Source organism: Lynx canadensis, chromosome X (genome assembly GCF_007474595.2).
Source record: "Lynx canadensis isolate LIC74 chromosome X, mLynCan4.pri.v2, whole genome shotgun sequence".
Taxonomy (NCBI): Eukaryota; Metazoa; Chordata; class Mammalia; order Carnivora; family Felidae; genus Lynx; species Lynx canadensis.
Window position 1 is genome coordinate 13,404,573 of NC_044321.2, and position 22,921 is coordinate 13,427,493.

Here is a 22,921-nt window from a genome sequence, read left to right on the forward strand (position 1 = left end):
CAGGAAAAATAGGGGTGGAGCAAGAAAGCTGTAAGACTGGGCTGGGCTTTTTGAAGATTCAGAAGTCCAGTTTTCTTTATCTCGTCACTTCTCAGGTTAACACTTTATAAGCTGATAGGGTCTTGTACTCCTGAGGGGCTCAGCTGTTGATGATGGCAATGATGATGAAGATAGTAATAATGATGACAATGCTAATAAAAATGAGTGCTCACTTAACAGCCACGTTCTATTTGCCAGGCACTGTTCTAAGTGCATGACATCAACGACCTTGGTCTTCACTCTAGTCCTTTGATGGGGGTTCTACTATTATCTGCAGTTCAGAGATGAAGAGGAAGCACAGAGAGGTTAAGTAATTTACCTGAAGACCCATAGCCAGCAAACTAGGGTTCAGAGCCAGGGACTATGGCATTTTGACTAGAGATAGATCTTGGGGAAAGCTCCCCTGGAGGCTTTGGACTCAAGTATGAAGACTACCATCACAGAAGAACCTTAGACTTCCAGCTTTAGGAGGTCAGGAACCACATATGTCATGCTCACTGGGATATCCAGCACAGAATATTCTAGGCACAGTCCTTGTGCTTGTGCAGTGCTTGCTGATTCATTGATTTTTAAAAGCTTAACCAAGTTTTAGTACATTTTTGTAATTTATATATTTTAGACAAAATCACATTAATAGCCTGAAATCAAAATCTTAAGTACAAAAATGATTATTTCCTGGGACCATTGGTTTTTGATAAGGTAGACAAATGTGCTGCCAGACATGAAACTTCGTTCCGTGCAATTTCATGGATGAATGCCTACATTTGTGTTTCTTTGTTCACTCATTCATTCCATAAACATTCCACTGAGCATTTACTGTGCACCAGGCATTGTAGTAGGTGTTAAAAGCAGAAAGAGTAAGGTGAGGTCTTTGTCCACGAAGAGCTCCTGGATGGAGATATGTGCATTCATAGGTCAATGTTCATACACGTGTGTACACACGGATACCACTTTGGTCCAACCTTTCCCCTTATTTTCCCTCCCCTGCTGTCTGGGTCTTGCCTAAGGCTAAGACCTTCCATGTTTGTTTGTATTTTTTGGTTGGGAAAATTCTTTTCTTTGGGGGTGTGGGCAGACGTCTAGTCTCAGAACTTCTGGAATTGCTTCTTGGTGCCAGCGGCCTTTGTGACTTTGAGCACGATGAAATGTACAGTCTTGCTCAAGGGCCGGTACTCGCCCGCTGTGACGATGTCGCCAATCTGGACGTCCTCAAAGCAGGGGGACAGATGCACAGACATGATCCTGTGGTGTTTCTCAAAGCGGTTGTACTTTCAGATGTAGCAGAAGTAGTCTCGGTGGATGAGTGGTCCTTTGCATCTTCATCTTTGCCACTGCACCAGACAGAGTCCGCCCTTGGATGGAGACATTACCAGTAAAGGGGCATTTCTCGTTAGTGTAGGTGCCCTCAGCCGCCTCCTTGGGTGGCTTGAAGCCCAGACCGATATTCTTGGACTATCGCAGGAGCTTCTCCTTGCTGGTTTCTCCAAGCAGGACCCTCTTCTTATTTTGAAAGGTGGTTGGCTGCTTCTGGTAGGCACACTCAGTCTGAACGTCCGCCATCTTGCCGGCTGCCTGAAAAGAGGCTAAGACTTACCATGTTTTACGTGGGGTTACAATTTTGTTTAGTGCATGTTCGTGTGTGTACCTGTGTCTTCTGTTCAGTAAGGGATTATTAGCTACCTGAGGCGAGTTCCACTGCTAACCACCTTTGTGGCCTCTAGACCAGTGCCACTCCCTAAGTGTGGTCCATGAACCGGCAGCATTAGCATCGCTTGGGAGCTTATTAGGAATGCTGAACCCAGGCCTCACCCTCAACCCTACTGAATTTTAGTAGCTCTGGGGGTAGGGCCCAGGGATTTGTGTTCTGCCAGTTCTCCAGGTGATCCCAAGGCATGCTCAAGTTTGAGAAGCACTTCTAGGGCTGGAACCCAGGTCTTGTCACATGTGGGTGCTTCATAAATAATCTTTGAATGATTGCATGCACATTGACATTGAGTGGGGGAAGTGGGTTGATCTTACTAGGTCTGGGCATGCCTCCAGGTATCCATTTTGCCAAGTCTGAGGAGGCTGTGGGGCGATGGAGTCATATTTCTTTCCCTCTCGGAAAATTTGGATGGACGCACTTAAATGGCTGGGAAGATAGTCTCCAACGGCATTGATGTGGGAAATGGTGAGCAACTGAGCGTGTGACCTGAAGCGAACAGAGTGAATGGGCCAGTTCCTAATGAACGCCCAGAGATAAAACAGGGAGAAGTGAGAACTCCATGCGGATGGTTTGGGGCAAGATGGGAAAGCCACAAGTTGGCAAGAATGGTATGCTTGGGACTCTTGTCTGTTTCAGGACTTATTAGAAATTAAAGCCTCCCTGTTTCTGCACATGTGGCAGAGCCTGTTTGTAAATCCATTTCCCTTTCCGTTTTCTCGAACTCTCTTCTGCCTCACCAGCTCCTCCCTTCTCTCTACCCAGGCGGGTATTGTTGTCCAGACTTAGAGCAGAGTTAAAGTTACCCTGTGGCATGACATTTGTCAAGGGCAGGGATGTTTGGGCTTCTGTGAGTAATCAGCAGCTGCTCTTTGGAGTCCCAGTTTTAAGGAATCTCCCTCCCTCAATAGTGTGATCGTTCCCTCCTCCCAACACCTCCCCTCACCGCCCCCCCCCAAAAAAAACCTTGCATAAGAGCAGTTGGCTCAATATAATAAAATACAGCTTGGCATCAGGAACTACATAAACAAGAGGCATTTAATAAACTGTGTAGCGTTTTGGCAGTTGCAGGGACGATAGCAGCCAAGGAGACACATATGGCTGGCTTAGCAGCATCCTGGACTCATGGGAAGAGGATCCCGGGTTTAGATCCCTGCGATGAGTGGTGGGGTGAACAAGGGGTTAGAAAGACTAGGGTGGACTCAGCGTCCTTGGGGACTCAGCCGTGCCCAGGTTTTCCTGAAAACAATGCTTATTTATTTGACACACCACTTATGTAGTGCTTGTTCTGGGCCAGGCCTTCTTCTCTAAGCCCTTTACACTTTTTGTTTAAAGGTAGACTCTACACCCAACGTGGGGCTTGAACGCACAACCCTGAGATCGGGAGTCGCATGCTCTGCTTTCTGACTGAGCCAGCCAGGTGCCCCAGCCCTTCACACTTTCTTAAAGCAGCTTTATCGAGGTGTAATTTACATACCATAAAGTTCACCTGTTTTGAGTGTACCATTCAGTGATTTGGGGTAAGTTTACAGAATGGTGCTGCCATTATCACCTTCTGATGGCAGAACATTTCTGTTACCTCTTGTGCCCAGTCAATCCCCAGTCCCACCCCCGCCCAGGCAGCCACCAACCTCCTTTCTGTGTCTCTCTGAATCTGCCTTTCCTGGGGATTTTATCTTTTGTGAAATATGGGGGTAATGTTTCTTTCACTGAGGATAATGTTTCTGAAGTCTGTTCCTTTTTATTGCCAAACCGTATTCCGTGCTCTAGATACAGTGCCTTACGTGTATTACCTCAGTTCGTCCTCCTAACAACCTCATGAGATAGCTTCTTTTATTACCACGGAGGAAACTGAGGTACCGTTAGTAATTTGAAGGGTCATGGTTCAAACCCAGGCAGTGTGGCATTATTCTGTGTTCTTGGACCCTCTGGCTTGCGCTGCCTCTCCATGGGTACAAAATATGTATTCATTTCTAATTTGGCACATTTGATTTAGATAATGACCACTGCATTTCTAAACATGCATGGCTTAGTTTTATGCAATCTGATCAGATTTTCTTGAATGCCTAATTTGTGCCGGGAACTTTGCTGGGTGTTGTAAGGGATTGAGATGGGTTTCTCATTTCAAAGAATTTAGCGTTTTGTTCGGTCGACAAGACGCCGGTGCACATGATGTACATCCTCTAGGGCCATGTGGGATAGACGTGGTCTAAAGCCTAAATGCATACTCCAGGTGTAGCAAGTCAACAAGAAGAGGTTGATGTCAGTGAGAAGAGCTGAGGAAAAGTTTTCAGAGGAGTTGGCCTTGAGCCACTTCTAGCCCCTTGGCCTCATCAGTCCCGAGTTGCATGAGTAGAAGCTTGTAGTTGTTGAGAGCCTGCCCTATGTCTTAATGTCCCTTCCACCCACAGAGCTTTTGGCTTGTTATGTTCCGGCTTCTAGATCCCATCTGTGTGTCTATAATTATACAAAGAAGCTTTTCCTCTTAAGCTGTTTTTAATAGAAATGTCTTGAGGGGGTTTTGCTCTCTTTAGAAAAACTAGTTAGCCAAGGCACAGGGCTTCGTGTGTGTGTGTGTGTGTGTGTGTGTGTGTGTGTATTTTAAAATGCCTTATAACATTCATTTCTTGGGCTGGCCACAGAAATCTGGCAGATAAGCATTCAGGAATTAGAATGGTACAAGAAACTGTACTTTAGACTCTAGAAGGCCTGGTTTAGGTAGCTTGTGCTGTGTAACAAACCACCCCAAAACTTAAGGGCTTAAAACAACAACCATTCGTTTGGCTCGCAGTTCTGTGGGTTGGCTGTGTAGTTTTTCAGTTCTGGGCCGGTTCAGCTAACCTGTGTTGGGCTTGCGTATACATCTGTGGCCAGCAGGCAGGTTAGTCGGTGGCTGGGACGAGTCTGGCTGTTAGCAAGCTGTTAGGGCACAGCTGTTGGCTAGAGTGCCTTAGTTCTCTTCCGTGTGACCTCTTATCCTCTAGCAGGCTAGCTTGGGCTCGTTCACAAGACAGAGGGCTCCCCAGGGCAGCAACAGGGGGCAAGCCCCAGTTCCCAAGCACTTTCCCAAGCCTTTGCTGTATTATGCTTCCCGACGGTCCGTTGGCCAAAGCAAGTTACGCGACCAGCTCCAGTTCAAGGAGTGGGGAAATCATCTCTACCGGTTGATGGGAAATCTGCTGTGCCGTGTCGCAATCTGCCGGGAGAGGAAGAATCTGTGGCTACTTTACTAATCATCCACAAAGTCAGAGTGTGTAATGGCAATAAGGTCGGCCAGCATCTGTCAAAGGCTTACAAGCTGCAGGTACTGTTAGAAATATTTTGTAGATGGATCTTCAGTCACTGAAGCCCTGAGCGCTAGGAGTTACTGTCCCCTCATATTTCGCAGGAACACCTTCGTCCCCGAGAGAGGTTAAGCAGCTTGCCCAGGGACACACAACCAGTGAGACGCAGCCCCAGGATTCTCGCCCAGGGAGTCTGGCCCTAGAGCCTGTGGGCTTTCAACCACTGTGCTGTCTTGCCCGTCACAGACAGTGAAATTTAATTGATGTGCCGCCTAACTGCAGGAATAAGACGGGCGTGTACGGACATGTATTGAAGACTTGGGATGTGCCTGGCCCTGTTCCAGGCACTTTACACACATTGTGGCATTCCATTCCCACGGCAGTCTGTTCCATGGAGGACTGCTTTTATCCCTGTTGTACCGGTGAGGGAACCAAAGCTCCAAGACTTCCTACAAGTAAGTTTCCCGTCCAAGGTTGCACAGCTCGTACACGGGCAAGCTAAGACTTAAGTCCAGGTCTGGAGAGTTGGTGTTGCCAGCTAGTTCACAACATCATTTCACCCATCTGGACTTTATTTTGCGGTCTCTGTGTATGGTGGGGCGGGGGGGTCGGGGAAGGGGGATCTGGGAACTCTCGAGAACATAGATGGTAGTAAAAGAAAAAGGCAAAAAGGACATCGAGAGATGCAGCTATAGAGTTGTCGTCACAGAGCCCATGCATTTGCCGGGGGGACAGCTGTTTGCTGTCCCCACCCTGTCAGGCACCGTCCATGTGGTTTTCTTAGGAAAAATGGTTAGGTTCTGTTCCTATACTCTATTGATCAGGGGAGGGAATTAAATAATATAACTTGGAAACATTGCCGTAGATGACGATGGTGGTGATGATGGTGATGATATTCATGTTTCTCGGATGTAGCACCTCATACCCTCAGATGCCACATAAATGCCATTATTGAAACCGATATTCTGGGGTTGCAGTGGTCTCTTGCGGTCCCTGGCTTTTCATATTTTTGGCTCTTGGTTTCTGCAGGGTTAGTGTAATTCCAAATGAAGAAGAGTGAGGGCTCTTGGGGATCCAGGAGGTGGCCCAGCGACCGTGTAAATCTTGTGAAAGAGCAGCTTTTTGACTCAAGATTTACATGGTCGCTGGGCCACCTCCTGGATCCCCAAGAGCCCTCACTCTTCTTCATTTGGAATGACACTAACTCTGCAGAAACCAAGAGCCAAAAATATGAAAAGCCAGGGACCCCAGGAGACCACTGCAACCCTAGAGTATCAGAGTCAGTGCATGACTATCAGAAGCCATAACTACCAAATCTGTCCTGGATTGACCAGTACCCTGAAATGAGTCCCCACCTGCACATCCCTCCCCTCGGAGTTCAGGGATGGAGAACGACTCCAGTCTCTGAAGCACCCTCGAGTTCAGGTAATACAAGGAAAATGAAGATGATGGGAGACGTGTTTGTTCTGGATTTCTCAGGTTGCTCCAACAGTCAGGTGTAAGGAGCAACTTGGAAGATCCAAGTCTCATGGTCCACTGGAAAATGTCCCACCGCAGTGCTCAGCTAAAAGGATCTGTCCTCTCTTTGTCCCACCATTGTCCTCCCTTACTTTGAGAGCAATTTCAGGAAAATACTAGTGCAAAATACCCCAAGTTCTCGCATGTATCAGGGTCTCCTTTTAGACCAGTGGTAGCCATGTCATGGTGGCAGTGAATCTGTGGACACAGAAGAGTAGGAGGGTGTGAGTTGGTGGGGAGAGCCACCTGTGTGGCAATACCAGCCTGCCAAAGCAAGGCAGCCATAGTCTCTGATGCTCTGGCCGGCAATATTTGGACACTGGTGTTATGTTTGCAAAATGCCTTCAATTCCAGGGAAGACAGATGTAGAACAGAAGATGGGAAGTTGCCACCCAGTTGTGAGGGCATGCTCTGTGGCCAGCTGGTCACTGATGCACACATGTGTGCTCACGAGGGTGCTGGGATAGCTGCGATCCATGTTTCAAGGTCAGGTGGCTTGAGTGGTTACAAAAAGGTGTCTGGGGTGCAGAGGTTGACCAGGACTCAGACTCAGGAGCTTTGGGGTGCATTTGGCGACAGTGCAATGATACTGCAGAGTGAGTAAATGATGCGGTTGACCGCTCCACTCATAAAAGTCCTCGGAAATGCCCCAAAGCAAAAAATATGGAAGGAATTAAAGTAGCACTTTGGAGGCCTCCATTGAAATTTCTTTTCTGTGTGTCATATGTGGTCAAGACAGCAGCAGACAGCATGAAAGGAAAGGGCTCTTTGTGCCCTTGTCAGCGTGGGGCTCTGATGGGGGTGAGGTTGTTCATTGTTAATACTTGTAATGGTATTTGTGGAGTGGAAGAAAAAAATGAGATTCCCTTCGGCTAATTTCTCAGATTGCTGGAGTAGTATATGAAGGGGCAAGAATAGGGTTGCATGCGTCTCAGAAGAATCTGTTCTTCCAGGAAAAAGGAAAAAGAAAAGTACTCACTACACAGTGGAACCCAGGATATAGGAGAGCATTCGCTTTTTCTGGAAATACACCATTTTTGTGTGTGCTTTTGTTTTCCACCTTTTCGTATGTTTATGTGCAGCAATATTCATTTGTCCCTTTGTTTCATTTTGTTTTGTTTGTTTGTTTTAGCCTCATCTGCTTTTTAAAGCATCAGGTTCTTCAGTGGGTGCTGCTGATTTATCGTGGGTAACATCCCACGTGCCAAGGCTGTTCCCTATATGTTTCCTGGTGGAGTTCAAATCTGGCTGGGTGCTTAGCCAGTGGTACCCTCCAGGCCCCAAGGGAAGCAGCCTTCTGCCCGTCCATTTTGCAGGTTGCCCTCCTGTCCTGGCGGACATCATCTTCACTTTATTGACTGGTGAGAGAACGGCGGTGGGGTGGGCAGGCAGGCGAGGCTGGGAAGGGGGAGATACAGATACCATATGGAAGTGGTTGGAAAACAGATGGGGGAAGTCTGGAGAAACCCAATTTGTTGTCTTCAGGTATTTTAAGGAATGTCTTAATATTAGGGCGTTAGGATTTCCGTGCCCAGGACACTGACACAAAGCAACGTCCCAGGTAGGATTGGCATATAACTAAACACCGAACGATGATGTTTACTCCAGGGCTCATCAGTCAATGGAAAACCCAGGTCTGTGTCTTGAGCAGGTTTTCAGTACAAGGGGTTGGCCAGGGCTGGGGTAGTCAAGCACCTACCTCTTAGTGGAAAGAAAAGAGTCTGAAAATAATCTCATTGTAATCTTGTCAACAAGAAAATGGTTAGGAGGAACAGAAAGTTCCTTGGCATCTCTGGGGAAGAAGCCATTGCCAGGAGATCTGTTATCCACTGTCAGAGTCCTAACGTCTCATTTTTTATGATCATCTCTGGTCAGCGGGGGGTTGATGCAGTCTGAAAACCTAGACCTTCCTGTCGTGGGCGATGTTCCCATCCAACTTTTATGCTATTGACTGTACCTTTAGAGGCGACGGAAGATGAGTGACGTGTTTGATGTCACGATGTGAGAAACTGGGCACTCTCTTAGTAGGTTCCTTTCGTAGGCTTCTGTTGAAGAAGTCAGATTTGCAGTCCCGTGTAAGCGCTGAATGTGTCCTCAAACCAGCCGTTAATGTGCAGTGGCCAGCACCCTCTGGGCTCAGTGTCTAGTCCCGGGGTGGGATCTGAGAAACTCTGGTCCTCAGGCATGGTGAGATGGAGGGACAGCCTTGGGGCTCCAGCCACACTCCTAATCCAGTGCTCTCTTCTCCATTGTTTGATCCCTGGTTCCTCTTGTCCCCTACTTCCCTCGATGCTCCTAATGAACCATCCTGGTCCTTTGAAGCTGCCTTTTCCTTCTTTTAAATTGTGACAGAAGACACAGAAAAGTACTTACTTTTATTTACAACAAGGGGACACATCTAGTTTCCCCCAAACGCTTGCTCTTTCCTTTCAGTGTCAAACATACGGTTTCATCTCTGGTTTCATTTCAGACTCAACACATGAACTTAAATAAGGCCACGCTATTATAAGAGTTGGGTGTTTGGGGCTCCTACTTCTTACTTAAGGACTTTTTCTTGAGGGTGTGGGTCATCAAGGGGTGATGTCACCTTTTCTAGTGATTTGAGTTAGATTTTAGGTTACCATTCTTCCAAATGATAATACCACCAATTCTTAAAATTTTTTTTTAACGTTTATTTATTTTTGAGACAGAGAGAGACACAGCATGAACGGGGGAGGGGCAGAGAGAGAGGGAGACACAGAATCGGAAGCAGGCTCCAGGCTCTGAGCCATCAGCCCAGAGCCCGACGCGGGGCTTGAACTCGCGGACCGCGAGATCGTGACCTGAGCTGAAGTCGGACGTTCAACCGACTGAGCCACCCAGGCGCCCAATAATCCCACCAATTCTAATTGAACATATTTTTAGAACCTGAATTTTCTTTCTTTTTTAATGTTTATTTATTTTGAGAGAGAGAGTGCATACATGTGAGCAGGGGAGAGGCAGAGAGAGAGAGAGAGAGAGAGAGAGAGAACCCCAAGCAGGCTCTGAGTTATCAGCATAGAGCCTGACATGGGGCTCGATCCCACAACCATGAGTTCTTGACCTGAGGTGAAATCAAGAGTTGGACGCTTAACTGACTAAGCCTCCCAGGCTCCCTTCTCTCTCTCTCTATCAAATTAAAAAGAACAAAAGAATTCTTGGTAAGACCAAACTCTGATGGTAACTAGACCTTTGTGTGATCCCTGGTTTTGGCCCCATAGGCAGGAAATCCCTCTCCTGAAATCCCTTCCCGTGGCGCCCTGAAGCAGCGAGCCCCCGCCCTGAGACGCACTCCCTGTTCTCCTGGGCCCACCCTGTATAAGGCTGACCCTGCCAAAGGCTCACCCCTCAAGCTGCAACAGGCAGGCTTTTAAAGTATTTTACAAACTACAATGGACGGTGAAGAGCCTCGTTGTTTTGGGTGTCATGGTGAGCTTATTCCTTACCTTTTTTCTTTTTTTTTTTTTCTAACCCTGGCAAATAGCTCTCCAGGAGAAACCAGCAGTGGATGTGGTAGGTGAGAAGCGTAAACGAATTCCATGCCGTGTCCAGAAATTGCATGGCTTTGTTTCCTTTGTCTGTTACAGTGGATGAGTGTGTCCACTTTTATATGCTGGTAATACAAGCAGAAACAGTCCGTTCCCAAATGCCCAAGGTGGGAGTGTGGTGTGGTAAGAGATAAAAATCACTATGGTGATTTATATTAATGTGTTCAGATCCACAAATTTGTTCTCTCCCATCAAGAGTCCATAAGTGTATTTCACATGCTTTTTATTAATTTAAAAAAAATCTAATTAAGTTGGAACCTCAGCCCTTATCAACAACATGACATGCTTTTCCTTCCATGTTGTAGGCCAGCTTCACCCCCATATCACAGAGCTGATCATCTGATCTTTCAGAAATACTTCTGGTTAAGAAAAAAACCTTGTGTGGTTTCTCGTTCATTTGGGTTTTTTTTCTTTTCTTTCCGTTTTTTTTTTTTTTTTCTGCTAAAATCCAGGCTATCCAATTATTGGGTAAAGAGCCAATTAAGTAATTAATTAGTAATTTAATTTCTTTATTTAAAAATTGTTTAATCTTTTATTTATTTTTGAGAGAGTCAGAGAGACAGAGTGTGAGCGGGGGAGGAACAGAGAGAGAGGGAGACACGGAATCCGAAGCAGGCTCCAGGCTCCGAGCTGTCAGCACAGAGCCCGATGCGGGGCTCGAACCCATGAACCGTGAGATCATAACCGGAGCCGAAGTCGGACACTTAACTGACTGAGCCACCCAGGCACCCCTCCAACACATTTTTAAATTGAAGTATAACATGGGCGTGAAGAGGTGTAGCACAGTCAGTTGTACAGCGTGATGAATCGTTCCAAGCTGAAGACAGAACAAGAAACAGAACATCACCAACACTGCAGAAGCCCTTCTTGTCTCTATGTAGCCCAGCCCCAGGACAACCACTGTCCCGACTTCTCACACCATAGAGTAACTTTGCTTGTTTTCCACGCTTGATATAAGTGGAATCATACAGGATGTGCCTTTTTGTGTCTGGCCTCTTTTGCTCAACAGATGCTTGGGAGATTCGCCCCTGTCATGATGTATGGGACTGGCTCATTAAGTCACATGTAATTCCATTGTAATAAGGAATGCAGTATAGGCCACAATACATTTATTTACATTTACAACACATTTATTTATCCTGTCTATTGTACATAGGCATTTGGGTATTTCCTGGTTTGGGGCTATTACTAACAGTGCTTCTGCGAACATTGTTGTACGTGACTTTTGGAGAACATGTGTTTGTATTTCTCTTGGCTATATATCCGAGAGAGGAAATTCTGGATCATTCAAGAGAGACTATTTAGCCAGAAATCTTGTTTTGTTTCTGTCCCTCATCTTATACACATCTTATACACATGGGATTTTAGGACTGGAGGGGGCCTCACAGAATGTCTATCTAGCTGGTGTTTTCCTGATTCTGCCTCACCTCGCTCTAGGAGCTCAGGGGGCTTTGCTGAGGGGAGCGCAAAGCTTGGGTGGGGCTTTGGGGCTCTCTGCCTTCAACCGGAACAGCGCCCCTCTTATCTGACTTGTAGACAGTGTTGGAGTTCCGCACAAGATTTTGTTTTCAGAATGAGTTCTGTAGTCAAAAAAAGAAAAAAAAAAAAAAGAATGTTGAAAACAGGTGATTTAAGTTTATTGTCTTCACTTGAGAGGAGAAAACAGGCCTATGTGGCCAACCTCCGGAGGCCGATGCACCTGGACGGTGCCGGTCCTTTACGGGTGTCACTTCGCTCAGTTCTCACATCGACCCTACAAGGCAGCCGTGTCCTCATCCCTACTTTACAACCGGGGAAACTGAGGGGTAAAGTGGGTAGGTGACATTCCTAAGGACACACATATATAAAAGAGACAGAGCTGAACTCAGGCATTCTGACTCCAGGGCTTCACTCCTTAATTATCCCAACTAGAATATTCTGCCCCCACGCACTGTCCATTTCACAATCTCTCACAGACGGTCAAGGGCCTGCGTGATACATTATGGTGACAGTGGTTGATCCTTTTGGTCCAAATTTTTGTTTCCGTGGTAAAGCCCAAGAAGCCCCTGTGTAATAGGCCCAAATTAAAATGATCCCCCCTCTCCTCTCTTTTCCACCAGGTCTATTTCAGAGCAGAATTTAACCGTTTGTATTTTCCCCTTCCACATGAATCCTCTGTGATTATTGCTGGGAACCTGTGGGATAAGCATGATAAGGATTACTAGCCCTTATTTTGTCATTCTTTCTGCTCAGATTCCTCCAACTTCCTCACTGTGCTCTAGCCACCCTGGCCTTCTTAATATGCCCCAGGACCTTTGCACTTGTTGTTCTGTCTAGGTGGAATTTTCTTTCCTCCATGTTCTCATGGCTTACTTTCTCATTCCCTTCAGGGCTCTGCTCAAAGTCACCTGATGGAAAGAAGCCTTCTTTGACCTCTGTCTATAAAATTACCTCTTCATCACTTCCACTTCCTGGCCTGCTATACTTTTCTTTAAGGTACATCTGCTACCTGGTACATGATATTTTGATTTGCCTTGTTTATTTTATATCCATTAACAGGCAAAGTAGGCTTCGGATGGTCTGGGGGTTTTTGCTCTTTGTGTATCTCTGGCACATCAACAAATATTGAATGAATGAATGGGGGGGTGAATGAATGAATGAATGAAACTGGCCTTAAAATTCAGAAAATTGATACCCAACTAGGGTAGCTGGAACTAGTATTTAATGGGGGAAACTTTTAGGTGCTGTATCCTTTAACATTTCCAGTATTATTTATTTTTGTATTCTCTCTTTGTTTCTTGATTATTCTTGCCAGAGGTTTATCTTTTCATTAGCCTTTTCAAAGAACCAGCTTTTGGTTTTGTTGAGCCTTTTATTTTATGCCTTTCTTCTTGTTCAGCTCTATATTTATTTACTTTGGTTTGTATGTATCTGTTTTATCTTTGCACATTAAAGATTGTTTGAGAGCTGAGACCATATCCAACCACAGCTATGACGAGGCCTGCTGACTAGATTAGATCTTTGAAGCTCTGTGTCTGGGAACCCGTGGGTTAGACCCCTCCTTATCCTGCCCTCCCAGTTTTGCATGAGCCACTAGGGTAGAAAAGAGCAACATTTACATTAAAAAAAATAGATTATCCAATTCTCATTTAAAACAAGCTATTTTCAAACAACATTTCTTTTCTCTCTCTTTTTTTTTTTTTGAGAGAAAGAGAGCAGGGGAGAGGGACAGAGGGAGAAAGAGAGAGGATCTTAAGCAGGCTCAGTGCTCAGTGCAGAGCCCAACACGGGGCTTGACCCCACGACCCTGGGATCATGACCTGAACTGAAATCAAGAGTCAGACGTTCAACCAACTGAGCTACCCAGTTGCCCCCAAACAACACTTCAGTTGCTATGGATTGGTTTCTAACCTTTGAATATGACTGCTGTTATACTCTCATTTATTAATTGCTGTCTAACAAATGTCTTCTATCGTTTCCAGTGTTACTTATATTATTTTACTGCTGTAATTAAAACCATGGGGAAATGAAGGTTACACTAGAATGAAGAAGTTCAAACCACATTTTGGGGCTTATTTTTTTTTTCTCTGGGTCTAAGTGAAATCTATGTTAGAATAACAAGACAGAAAATCTCCATAATTAGGAAATTAGCAGAGTCGCAAACTGTAAGAAGGTACGTCGCTATGGGATTCTTCTCCCGGTGCGTGTACAAGCCAGGAGGAAATAAAGCCTTCGTGATCAGGGAGAATCTGGCGGTGGACCTTCAGACCTTCCGGGATGGGAATGTGTGCTTGGGGGGCAGGGAAGGGATTGATGGCAGCTTAATATCTAGTTAAAGCACTTAACCTCTGGGGTGAAACCTTAGTCCAGAGAACACTGGATGGTTTCACAGCAAGATGTTATCTGATGAACCCCCCGCCCTATCGAATGGTGGAGAAGTGATCGTAAATTTGTTCGGAGATTCTCGTGGCTCATTTTGGCTTTGGTTTGCAATCCGATAGGCTTGATTTTCCCAGGGAGTCTCCTGATGCTATGTCCCCTTGTGTTAAGATCAAGGCATTTAGTTGGTATGTGAAATGTGATCAGGGAAAGCATCGAGGATTCTGCATGTTGGGGGGATTGTCTCTGACTTGAGGGGAGATCAGGGGCAAGAAGGAAAAGAAGGGAAAAGAAGGGAAAGGGGGAGACCGAGATGAAGAGCAACAGTGGAAGTAGAGCAACAGACAGACACATTTGGGCATTGGGGATAATGAAAAAGCGGATCTGCCTTGCCCTCTTAAAGGTGAAAATTTCACCCGGTCCAGTTTCTCAGTCTCCCGCCATTGAAGTCCACCGTGAGAAATGAATCGATTTCTGATGTTCCTTCCAGCTGGAACCCCCTTTGGTTCTAAATGCATGAAAGGCATTTTCTGCAAAGCAGGACAGCTTTCAACATACCTTAAGAGGTCAGAAGTCAGTGATTATCTCCAAGTACTGTTCAGCTGTGAACACAGGAATTGTTCCCTGCAAATCCTGTGTCCAGAGGCTTTGGGTTCAGTTGGTATACCATCGGAGACCCAGGATAAGGCACTCTGAGGATTCTGGTGGGGGTCCTTCCTGGATTCTTTGGTCCCCAAGGGCACTGGTCCAGTGGAATGGTGTAGCCACTACATGCAGAACAGTTGTCACCGCAGAGTCCCTGAATGTGTGATGCCAAAGGCATGTTTTCTTTTAGCAAGTGGAGTTCAAGTTCCAGACAGCAGCCGGAGCAGGAGGAAAAGGTTTATAGTCTACCTTTTAAAAAAATGTGTCAAAGGAACAGAGACCATGTATCAGGTATAAGTCTGAGTAAGGGAGATTCAAATTTTCCAGCGATACTCCGTGAGTGAAAAGTTTGAAAGGAAACACACATGATTTACTTACCACAGTATATCAAGAATATCCAGCCAAGTCAGGAAACACGAGTGTGGCAGTAAAATCATGATAGATACCAGAAAATGAGAACCCAACCTACTAAGTGGTGGGAAAGAATAAGTAGTGGGAGATGGAATTCTTTTTAAGGAGACCGTATAGAAATAAGTGTAGTGTGCTTGAAGAGTGGCCCATTTATATTAGAAGCTCTCTTTTGACGTATATGCACAAAAGAGATCACCGAGAGGGAGGTCACTTCTTCCCATCGGAAGAGTGGGCTGATTGGTTTTTTTTTTTTTTTTTTTTTTTTTTTGGTTCTCAAGTAAATAACCAGTTTATTATCAACCCAGAATATTCAGTTGTCAAGAACTCTTAAGGCTGTGCCCTTCAATATGGCGGCCACTAGCCACTAGTGGCTACTGGATACTTGAAATGTGGCTAGTGTGATTGATGAGCTGATTTTTAAATTTAATTTAAGTAAGTTTAAATTTAAAAACTGATCCTTGGCTGGGCTGTCGGAAAAGTCTTAGCATGTTTGTGGCAACTTCAGCATCGTGAATGTACCATCTATTTCATGTACCATCTATTTCATGAAATCTAAACACAGATCAAGTATTTCTGATAAAAATTTACCACCCAAATCGAGATGCCTTTAGGTGTAAAACACACACACACACACACACACACACACACACACACACGGGATTTCAAAGACTTCATATGAACTGGGGTCTAAGGAAAATCCCTCTAGCCTCTGTGGGGCTTAAAGTTGTTCCTGCTCCTTCCTTCTGTTCCCCGAATCCATCCACTTGGTGATTCATCTCACGCGAATCTTGTGTGCCGAGAGAGCTAGGTTTTGCTGAACCCCGCCGTGTTCTGTTTAAGCCTTGAGCTCAGTGAAGAATCTAGTTGGTAAATGGTTTCAGGACAGTGTGCTTGTGTACACGAAGCTTACTGGGAGTGCCTGTGGGATCAACACAGGAGCGAGGGAGGTAGCATCAGGCGGCAAGGAGTTGATCTGCCCTGCAGCACAACAGATCCCTTGGCTCTGGAGGTGAGCTGGTCCTTTAGAGTGGTCCCAAATTGAGGGAAGGAGGTTGGGCTTTGTGTCCTCCAAATGGCTCATCTTTTTTAAAAAATATTTATTTCTTTATTTTTGAGAGTGACTGAGAGAGGGTGCTCATGCGAGTGGGGGAGGGGCAGAGAGAGAGAGAGAAAGAGAGAGAGAGAGAGGGAGAGAGAATCTCAAGCAGACTCCACACTCTCAGCCGGGCAGGGGGTTCGATCTCACAAATCGTGGGAGCATGACCTGAGCCGCAATCAAGTCAGATGCTTAACTGACTGAGCCACCCTGGTGCCCCATCCAAACGACCAGTCTTTCAATGCAGGCTGCCCCTAGGTGGGGGACCGAGCCTTGAGGGAGGCAGCTCCCTTCCACAGAAGGCAGTGCTCAGAGGAGGAAACACCTGTGAGCCCTCAGCAGCCGGGGAGTGCTCCCGGGGAGAGGAGTCCTTCAGTCTAGAATGGGGTGTTTGGATAGTAGACTACAGCCTCTACTATGGCATGTCGATCTTGCTCTAACCATCAGTCGCCAGCCCAACTCAGACATGCAGAACCTTTGAAACAGACCATCTTAGACCCGGAATGACCCATGATTTCTAGAACACAGGAAGATTAAGAGACGGGGAGAAGAGAGAAGACAGGAGAGGAAGAATAGAAGGACGGATCAATGTGACACAGCCACTCCTAAATCCCCCGATGTTACAGACAAGCAGAGAGCTGTTTTATGTTCCTCTAGTTTCTGAATTGGGCTGAAGCCACGGCCCAGCAGCCATTCAGAAATGTGGGGCAGGAGGGGCCACAAGGGAGCTGGTTTGGGAACAGATACCCTGCCCCGATCAATTTAGAAAGAAGTCAGCACTCTCAGAGCAGACTCGTAGTCCACTGGCGAATGAATGTCACTCAGATACCAAGCCAGGACAGAGAGCAGGTCCCGGCCCCCCGTTCCTCCAGAAAGTGATCTACAGTTGCTGTAGAGGAAATAAGAGCTTGGTAGCCACCTGATCCCTGAGAGCCCGACTCTGCTTCTTCTCTGTGTGTCTGTCTGTTCATCCATTTGACTGTCATGTCCCATTTGCTCTTTTGTCCTTCAGGCCAAGTTTACATCTTGGTACTACTTCCCAAGAATCTCCCCTGCCTATTTGTAAGCACTGATTAATCAGAGATGCCCAACAGCCTGTGATGATTGGACAGGAGCATTTTCCCATAAGCCTCTTCTCCGGCCAGTTATCTGTAGTCTGACAGCTGTGGGTGTCACACGTGTCTGTGCCCAGGGTGCACATGCTCCGTCACATACACACCCCTCTCAAGGCACGTTAGTGCACGCTGGGCCAACCCTGCCCTTGGCCACCTCATTTCCTTTCCTTCCCCCACTTTGTCCCTTCCTGTCTCCAGCCGCCTTGCTCTTGGCCTCTCATTTCATGCTGCCTCTGAGAGAGAAATCTCATTATTTCTGATTTAGGGGCTCCCGTGCCCTCCCCTGCTACGTGTCATGCCCGTTGCCAGCTTGTTACAACATCACAAGAGAATTCAGAGCCCTGGTTTATCCGCCGGAGGGGATGGGAGTGGGACTGAGAAAGGGAGTGAAGGGGGAGGGTTGGCAGGGAAGGGCTGCAGTGTTTAGAGCTGTGATAGCTGCAGGATGCTTGCGTTGGTTGGGTTAGGCCATGTGAAAAATGGTGTGCGTTTTCTCAGAAGCCTAAAGAAGCAGCAGGGCAGCTTTTGTGTATTTAATTTAACTTAATTTTTTAAGTTTATATATTTATTTTGAGAGAGAGAAGAGAGCAAGCAGGGGAGGGGCGGAGAGAGAACCCCAAGCAGGCTCCACGCTGTCAGCGCGGAGCCCGATGTGGGACTCGAACCCACGAACCGTGAGATGACGACCTGAGCCGAAGTCAGATGCTCAGCTGACTGAGCCATCCAGGCGCCCCTGTATATTTCATTTTAAAGATAGGCTGGAGACATGCCACTGGGGCTCAGGACAGCTGTTGAGGAAAGCTGTCACGGGCTTTTTAATCCCCCGTCTTCTCCTCCCGGAGTGCGGTAAGTGGTGATGATGGCCATGTGGTTTATAATTTAACAGCCTTTGTAAGTCCATCTCTGCCCCATCCATTGGGCCGGGGGCAGGAGTTGGACATCTTCCGTGCGACACGTGGGTTTGGCACATAGTGGGGGCCCGGGGAATGTTCCCTCCGTGTGTAATCAGCTGGGTCTCTCAGCTGCTCTCACTTCGGTTCCCCCAGAAACAGACCCTGAGACAATGAGCCAAGTGTGGGTGGTTTCTTTGGGGGATTCAGGAACACTAGCAGGTGATGAGGATATGATACCGGAAAGGGGAAAGCCAATAAAGGGACATTAGTGAGCTTAATCCTACGGGAGAATTATCCCACCCAAGAGGCAAGGGAGCCTGGAGAATTTATACTCCGACCAAGTCATTGGTTGACAAATATTTATTGAGCTGCTCCGATGTTCCTGGCACCGTTATAGTATCGAGGGTACAGTAATAAACAGAACGCATAGAATCTCTGCCCTCAGGGAACTTGCTGTCTAGGAAGGAGACGAGACCATGAGGCAACCAACAGAACAAAATATGTTAGTTGTATAGCCTGGTAAGTGGTGACAATGCCGTGAAAAAAATAAAGCTGGAGGATAAGGATTGCTGAGGGTGCCATATTAAGTCAGGCAGTCAGCGAAGGCCTCAGTGAGGAGCTGAGCATGTGCGGAAAACCTGGCAGGAATGAATCGCGTGGCTATCTGGGAGAAAAAAAAAAAAAAATCCCACCAGAGGAAATACTAAGTGCAGAGGTCCCGAGGCAGGAGCATGTGTCTGGCACGTTCACTGGCAAGGAGAACTGCAAGGAGGCCTTGCTGTGGTGTGGGTAGATCAGAGTGGGCGAGGCGCGAGGCGGTGAGAGGTGACCTCAGAGAGGTCATAAGGTGGGGCGACACTGCAGATTGTGCCGGACCTTGTGAGTGCGTGTAGGTCCCTCGCCTTTTACTCTCAATGGGATGGGGAGTCCCTGGAGGGCTTCTAACAAAGACGGGACACGTTGGGGCTTCTTTTGCTGTGTTGGGGACATGCCAAGGCTGGGCCGGGGTGCGTGGAAGCAGGGAGACCTGTGAGGAAGCACATCTTCTAAGGTCTTCCACTTTGCTTCGTAATGAGTGAATAAAACACGAGAGTGGGAATGGGCCTCGTCAGGCCTGCAGGTGGAACTGGCTCAATGCGGCTCTGCACTCTGATGGCTGAGACAGCTCAGAAAACCAGCTGAGCTTTAAGGGAAGGAGAAGTAGCCTCACCTCTTGATGGTAGGAGCTACAAAGTCACTTTGCGTGGGGGTGTGGATACAGGACGGGAAATTCTTGTGGCCGTTGTTGCAAGTAGTCCACCATGGCAAACACTGTCAAAGCGAACTTCCAATATCCCTGTTCGTAAAACATCCTTGGGCCACCCCACCTCATATTACGGAGTAAAATTGAAGGTTCGGGAGAGGTGCCATTTCCATCTTAGATCATGGCGACCATCGATGCGGGCGGGTATGCGTCTTCCAACTAGAGATGGGGGAACAGATCGGAAAAGCACTTGCACTTGACTGCTCTGCTCCTTTTAACCCTGTTACCATGTCCTTTTATCAGCTTCCTCTTTCCCTTCTCCTTACTGACTCTTCTGGCCCTCCATGTTCTTGTTTGTCAACAGCAAACACTCCTATCTTGTGGAATGAAGAACACTTTGCCAAATCTTCAGTAACCTTGCTCTTGAGCACTAGCACTGAATCTCACAGTTGACTTCCAGTAGCTTCCAAGGGATTTTTCCAGTCAAAATCAGGACCCTCAACCCTAACTTCCAAGATGAGTTCTGTACTGGTTATTAATATTCATCTTCTACCTGTTCTGTCAATGGTTGGGCTTCATGTGGGGACTGAAGCTATTTTAGGTTCTGTGGATTGTGTGGAGATTTGTATTCCGGATGTGGTGTTGACAAAGGTCTGGTACTACGTTCTTGTATTAGAGCAATCGATGGGCATATTTCTTGGAGCCAAGGTCAGTGCCTGTTTCTTTGATTCTCCTCCCAATACCTAGCACCTGGTAGACTCTCAGTTAATGTGACCATGGACTTAAGGTCTGTCTGCAGTAGTCTCTTTGATACCTCAAAGGTTTCCCCCTTCTTCTCAAGTCAGGAGGGAAGGATCTTGAAGCATCTCTTTAGATTAAACAGATTTTTGTAATCTAGACCAGCGCTGTCCAATAGAACTCTAGGTGGTGATGGAAATATTCCGTATCTGTGCTGTCCATCATGGTAACCACTGGCCACTATGGCTATTGAGTGCCTACCATGGCGTTAGCACAACTGAGGAACTGGATTTTTAATCTGCCTTAATTTTATTTAAAATTTTAATGAATTTAAATTTAAATTTGAATGCCATAGTCGACTCTGCAGCTCTAGATATGACTTCTGAGACTTTCCACTGACGTGCTTCTGATGGTAAAGAGAATTAATACCTAGATGGTTTGGGGTTCAAGTTTCCAAGTACAGAATTACTCTGAAGCTTTAGCTGAAAAACGCGTGATGATTTGGCATTTATGATATGTGTGAATTTGCTCTTCATGATAGGTATGTCCTACCTACCCTGGAGCAAAAGGGATGGTCTGGGAAGATGGGTCCCTGACTTTCTTAGCACTTGCTGCTGTCTGCTCATGTGAGTTCATGCATGCCGGTTGAGATAGATGAATGCATTGCAAGTAAGCTCCCTTTCAGCTTTGACTTTACATTCCTCCTTTTTTTAGTGTGGCCTGAGAATGAAAGCATCTCATCCAGCACCCGGCGTTAGGAATGACCTCCTGGCCGGTGCGCCATGCAACCCTCCTATGTGATTTAAAAGAAAATTCTCCCCCAGAAAGCTCTTCAAGTGCATTTAATGAATAAAGTGCTGTCTGTAACTTTCTGTGACATTTACTTTAATAAGCTGTGGGAGTGATTTAGTGATCGGTGGGCACTGACATTTTAAGAGGAAAAGACAAACTTTGCTGCCTCTGACGTGGCTTTTTTTTCTTCTCTTTTTGCTTCTGGCCTTGCATCCGTGGGAACTTTGTTTCTGGAAAGAGATACTGTGTTTGCCGGATTTGGGGAGTCACTTGCTTATTTTTTCTTTCAGCACGTAGCCACAAATTAATTTCCCCTTTGTGCGTCTGATAGTGAAATTATTTGTAGTGAGTGAAGTATGTTTTCCACGGTATTCGAACTGAGGAGCGTGTACGTGAGTGCGCGTGCACTCCCGGGCTTTTCGTCGACAAGGAATTTGCTCCATTTTGCTTCGAAGAAAAACACGTGGAAGAACGCTTACGAAGGCAGATTTAAAAATACACATCTATAACTACAACTCTAACCACGTGTATATATCTGTGTGACTACCACCCAGAAGAAGATCTAGAACACTGTCAGCATCCCCACGAGGTCGTGTCATGTCCCCTGCCAGTCTGTGTATTCCACCCAGAGGTAACTCCTCTTGACTCCCGTCACCATAGATGAGTTTTGCCTGTTCTTGAACTTCGTATATATGGAATCACACACAGTGCATTTTCCGGCAATAGGTTCGTGAGATTCATCCGTGTTGTGGTGTGGATCAGTGCTTCGTTTTTAATCGACGTATAATAATCCATTATATGAACATACCACAGTTGATTTGTCTGTTTTTCCACTGATGGATGTCTGGGTTGGTTCTAGCCTTTGACTATTATGAATAAAGCTGCTGTGACTATTCTTGTACTTGTCTTCTGATAGGCTTTTCCACTCCCTTCTTTTAGTATATACCTGGGAATGAAGTTCCTGGCTTATCAGATTAAAGGCAAAGTTTTGTTGTTCTGACAAGGATCCAATCTGACAGCAGTCAGAAGCCCAGGATGAGGCCCTTATTCCGGTGGTCCAAGATGGCTGACCATCATGTTCACATTCCAGACAAAAGGATAGGAGGATGAGGGGAGCTTTGATAGCATGCCCTTTCCTTGCAGAGACAACCCTCCCAAGACCGGGGTGCATCACTTCTGCCGAGACTGCGCGTACAAGAACAGGATTCACACACACCCTTCCCCAAAGTGCGAGGGGTCATCTTTCTTTTGAGAAGCCTTGCACCCACCTAAACGTGGAAGGAAAGGGGGATATATATTGGGGCATCACGCACAGTCTCTCCCACAGCTTACCTCTTGGGCTTGGCACATTCCCCATTTGGGGGGAGTGAGCACGCAGGTGTCAGTGTTGAGCTCTTTTACTTCCTAGTTCAGGAGAACCTCTGAGAACTTTTCTCGACTCCTTGGAACAGTTACACCAATCATCCCACCTAAACTCTTCTACCCAGCCTGGATATTGTTAACTCATCATTTGTGTGGTCTTAGAATCCTTGCTTGTTCCCTCTGAGCCTCTGTTTTGTCATCCATAAAATGGGAATAAAAAATGCCTACCTTGAAGAACTATTTGAAGTAACAGAGATAATATATTTTACACCCAATTGGATCCCTTTTAGCATTTTGAGAAACAGGAACTGTATTTAATCATCTGGTTGCCGGATGATTAAATACAGTTCCTGTTTCTCAAAATGCTTATAGCAACAGTTCTCACCACACACACACACGCGCGCGTGCGTTCACACACCGCCCTCCCAAACCTGCCTCACTTCGTCTCTCAAGCACACCTAAGCACGCTGGAAGGTTATTACTCTTCTCGCCCTCAGTTCTTCTCAGTGCTCCTAGGCTCTCCCAGCCTGGTTCCAAGATTCTGCCTAGGTACGTGCTTATCTGTCATCCCACTTCCCTTTTCTTGCCATCCTCACTCTTGCCCTCTCAAGTAAATCTCAGGGAAAGAGGCTGTGGTTATTTTTCAGTCATCAGTGTTT

The 22,921-nt window shown here is 46.4% G+C and overlaps 1 protein-coding gene and 1 pseudogene across 1 annotated transcript in view; one reads left to right on the forward strand and one right to left on the reverse strand.

Moving 5' to 3' along the window:
- Positions 1-22,921, forward strand: part of NHS (NHS actin remodeling regulator) — a 345,377-nt gene that overhangs the window by 80,162 nt on the left and 242,294 nt on the right. The window lies entirely within an intron of this gene.
- LOC115506665 lies at positions 1,088-19,614 on the reverse strand (annotated as a pseudogene).